Raw genomic sequence first — 5,334 nt, forward strand, 5'->3', positions numbered from 1 at the left:
ACGCTTTAAAATCTTCTCTTTCGTGTTTAGGTGATGTATACTAATTAATGTATAATACATGAATATATCGCTAGTATTTATCAAAGTGATACAAATAATCATGTTATAAGGTCACAATTTAATTTGGCTACGGATAATATAAATTATATATAACACTCCTCAACTGACCTAGTGCTATATATATATATAATATGCTCATGAACTATTACAAATTAGGATGTATATCCAGTTATTGGTGTGAATAAAAAATAAAATCATTGAAATATATATTGAAGAAGACGAAAGTTAATATCTTTATCTGTTGCTTTCTTAGATGTGACAGAGTGCTCGTCCATTTAACACATGATACATATAATGAGTGATGAATTATGTTCATTTATTTATACATCATAGTTAAATAAATGATCATAATTTATTTAATCAATATATATATATATATAGAATGTGACGTGTGGATAAGAACACAACTATACGGATGACATAAGCGAAACATGCCTTCACGTCTTTAAATGAAGTGTATGACATCATCTGACAACAATTTTTCCGTAAAAAATCTGATACAGAAAGAAGTGCTTGTTGAACTTGTCTACAATTGTCGACTTTATTAATAATAAAGAATTGAACAGCTCCCAAAAAATTCCAAAGAAAAAGCGCCAAGAACTCGCATGTGGATGTCTGTATCTTACGCTCATCGATCATGATTAAAACAATGCTTTATTAGCGCAAACGCCTATTTTCCGCGAAAAATATTGTTTAATTTTCTGATCATTTAAACTTTAATTTAATTTAATTAAACGGAGTACTATTTTTATTTTTTATTTTTTAAAATATCTCAAAAGCATAAAAACTTAATTTTTTTTTGTAAACTAAAAGTTGAATAATCTTAAATACAGCACCACATTCCCTTTAAATTTTGTGTCGTCCAATAGATCGTTGATTACGTCACATAGGACACCACATGAGCTAAATGCCTGCANTTAATTATTTTTCTAAAATTATTTTTCCTTGTTGATTTGACTGAGTAGATTATTTTATATGATTTTGCCTTTCTTAGATAAGGAGATAATCATTCAAAAATAATATAGATATGTTATTTATTAGAATGATTTATATAGATATGATATCAATGATTAAATAGAGTTTATTTCTAATAAAACTCTTACTTTCCTTATGTTATAGGTTTTTTTGTGGAGATAAAAGTCTACGTCTATAAATAAGATATAAAGGACATCATTGGGCTCTCTCTCCCTCTCGGCTTCTTTATTAAGAATAATCATACACACACTTGTGCATGCCGAGAATATCTTTAAGTAATCCGTCAAGGATCGTGCAGTTTTGAAGAGTGCAGATATCGCGTGTTGCCTTGAATGTTGAGAACATCTGCAGACAACATCTGTGAAGAAGTTGGCTAAAGATTGTTTTCGTGGATTCTCCTTTTGGCATCACGTTTTGGCTTTCTTGTTTTAGTTTTTGTTTGGGTTATTTGTTTTTAGAAAACATTTGTTTTCTCAACTTGTTGAGAAAATTGATTTTTGTTATAATCACTAGTGATAGGTTTTTGTGTAAACATTGTGGTTTTCTAGTGATTAATTTTTGTCATAAGGCACCGCACAAGTATTTATACTTGTGCATATTTAATCTTGTCCGTTTATTTATTTAAAGTCGATTTGTGTTATAAAAGTTAATATCCCGCTGCATGTTGTTCAAGATGTTATAACATCTGGCACAACACCTAATTCTGATAAAACACAAAATTGTTATTTTAATTGTCGTTTACTATTTATTCATAAATGTCAAACAACATATTCTTACATGTGTGTGCGTGATGCCTATATATTATAATTAATTAAACTAAAAAAAGAATGTTTTAAAGTAGCTTAATTATCATATAATGCGTGATCATATATTGACTAAATTAAAGAAATTGATGCAATTATACAGTAGGTTTTTGATACGAAAAAGATTTCCAATAATTAAAAATGGCCACGTGGTGTGGCAGCTCGGCTTCAAAGTTAAGAAAAAAGAAGAAACGGATTTTGTACAATTCCAAGGTCTTCAATCTGCTAACATTCACACCAAACGTACCACTTTCTTCATTATATTATTTTTAACTTTTCCCCACACTAATCGAATTATTCATATATATCGATATATGTTCCATCATTACTTTTTTTTTTCCTCAAATGGTTATTGACCAATAATTATACAAGAGAATATTTGATGTAATTCATTTTGAAAGAGGAATTAATTAGAATCTTACTCACTCAAAGGGATCGGTTTAAGAATTCGTGCATTAAATTTGTGGAGAATATGTTATGATATTAATGGAAGTTGCCTAAGGGTTTTAATTTGTCTCTGCACGAGCCAAGAAATCCACATTTTTTCATAATATAGCTTGCTTTTCGACAGTTACTGCTGGTTTTTCTGTTCTTTTAAAATAAAATTGAAACCTATTATTTTAAACTATTTGATTTTTTTTTAAATTAATTCTTTCTCAATTTGAATTCTAGTTATAATAAACAATTACCTAGTTTTAATTGTTTTTTCAAGATCGAATCTGATCTCTCTACTCATCCGCACAAGATAAATTCCGTATATATATACACACTTTTATATTCTTTTTTCCGAACATTTACCAATGTATGTTTAACATTGATTCATTGAAAATATTTGTACGTGTTACAAGATTATATAATTAAGGATGAAATTCAGTCAGCATGCAGGTTTTTAATTTCAATGATTAATTAATAAGATACTAATTTTATATAAATTGGTGGGTGCTGTAATATTATTATTATTATGCTCACACTGGTCAAATCGATTGCGACAATAGGTCCCTGGAGTCGGTCGAGTAGTCACCACCATCGGCCCCGCCACCAGCACTAATATGCAGATGGGACCAGCGCGCGGAAGGAATCCCACCCGAAATGGCGAACATGAAAGAAACTCGACCAGCACGATTATGGAGTCTATAGTGCGATATGATGGTAACGCAACACCATAGTTTCTTCAGGGGGACCATAACCCAACTCCCAAATCAATTCGTTATCACATATAACGTGTCGACAAATCCTTCCCATGTGCTGACAAAACAATCCCGTTGTCCATTTGTTTAACTTGGCATGGGATTTTTATCCAGATCATTATCTGCATTACAAGTCCATTTGCATAGAATCCAACAGGAAACGCAAGATATATATGGCATGCACCAGCCTTCCCTCTCCTTCTCGATTTGCTTCCGCAGTCATTTAACTAATAAACGATATATCGGGTTCCACTCGGTCGAATATTTGTTATTAATTTGTTCGTCGAGCCTTTGATTTTCGATTTTAAATACAAACAAGCATGATGACACAGTTAGGCCACTGATCCACTACCTCCTCCTACCTAACACAAATTTGATTTCGAATCATAAAATACCAAAGTGCATTGGTCAAAGTGATGTCGCAGTATTTTAAGAATTAGCGTGCGAAGAGAGACCCCAAACCTTAGCATCAAACTAACATTAATACTATATAAATAGAAATATTTACTTCGTCTACAATATAATTCCAATAAAAAATTATCTTTTCTTTTTATATAAATTTTAAGAGAGAGTGAAAACAATCATCACTTAGCTTTGACATTTATTTTAAAATCACATCACTCAGATTAAACAAACCATCCTCTTTCCGTTAATTCGGAGATTGTTTATATCCTATATTTTAAGAAGAGTGAAAACATTTATTGGAAGGAATATTTTATTCCTTTATTATTTTTTGCTAAATTGATATTATTAATTTAAGATTTTGTCTTTCTAGATTATAAGATCTTGCTTGATTTATTTCAGAGTTGAAGTTTTTATGTTGAAGAGTTTGTGTTATTGATTCACATAATCACCGTGTTGCTGATTGATGTTGACGGCACTCAAAAACAACACTGCGTGAAGTGTTGGGTGAAGAATGGTTTCGTTTGGTTTTAAGCAATACGATTTTTTGTTTCATGCATCTAGTATTTACTTTGAGTTTTTGATGCATTTTAATTCCTTGGAGGTTGAAGGAATTTGGTTTTGTTATTTTCACTAATATTGTTTTGTGTAAACGATTTACATATTTTTCTAGTGAATTTTTGCCATAAGACATTGCACAAGTATAATACTTGTGCATAATTTAAAACTGGTGTTTATTCATTAAAAGTTTACGTGTGTGTTAAATAAGTAATTTCCGTTGCATATTGTGTGCTAGTTTTGACAACATTCGAGCACAACACTAATTTCTGATACACACAATATATTAATTCATGTACATTTATGATCAACAGCCTCCTTTCATATATCTTTTAAAAATAACTTTTTAAACTTAATATGAGAAAGATTTTTTTGTTTCTCATCGTTAATTTTGTCATGTTCTAATCTGTCTACTTCAATGCATGTTGGCTTGTAGCAGTCAATTTAGGCTAGAATGGAGAATGATGAAATAAATACATTAACAATAAATCCAAAAAAAAAAACGAAAATAAACACGTAAAAGTGAATATGATTGCAATTAATTTTCCTTGTTTAGACCCACACTAATATTAACGCATAAAACTAACTACAGTTCACCTCCAAATTAATTATATGCGTGATTTAAGTGGGGATAATTATGACATGAGTTATATCAAAATTCCTATTTCAAGCGTATTCACCCGATAATTAGAGTTGGAAAACTACAAACCGCTAAAAAACGTAATTCTTACTTGAAAAATTCCCGGAATTGAAACATATATTCTTAGTTTGGGCCATTCTGCTGGCTGTAGAAATTGCTGTGGAAAGAAGATCTCTGAAGCCCAGGACATGAAATTGCTTTCATCAGGAGTTCCATTCGCCTATGATAAAACTTTCGCGTTCGAGTTTTGTGGAGTAGGCCAAAAAGCATGTCAGTAAAACTAAAAATTTCAAGTAACACACCTGATTTTCCCAGTTCTTTCCACAGTGGATCCCTCGCTTCAGCCCATTCGGCAGTGCAAGAATTCAAGAAATCATGCCCATCACAATTAGAAGCCCAATTTTCCATTGTTTCACGAACTAAACATTCAAGCATTTTTCAACCCAATTTGTCAAATTTTAGAAAGATTAACATAAAGTACCATTAACTCTTTTTATTGATAAACTGTTTAAGTGTTGACTATAGTTTGAATTTTCATGGTCAATGAATTCCAAATATTTTATAATTACATAATTGAATATATTCTTACTTTTATTTTATATATATAAATATATATATATATATATATGTATGTATGTATGTATGTATATAACCTATCTATATATATCATAATACTAATGCATATGACTTATACTGAAGTGTTATTGAC

This window comes from Primulina huaijiensis, chromosome 11, assembly GCF_012295235.1.
Source record: "Primulina huaijiensis isolate GDHJ02 chromosome 11, ASM1229523v2, whole genome shotgun sequence".
In the NCBI taxonomy this organism is placed as follows: domain Eukaryota; kingdom Viridiplantae; phylum Streptophyta; class Magnoliopsida; order Lamiales; family Gesneriaceae; genus Primulina; species Primulina huaijiensis.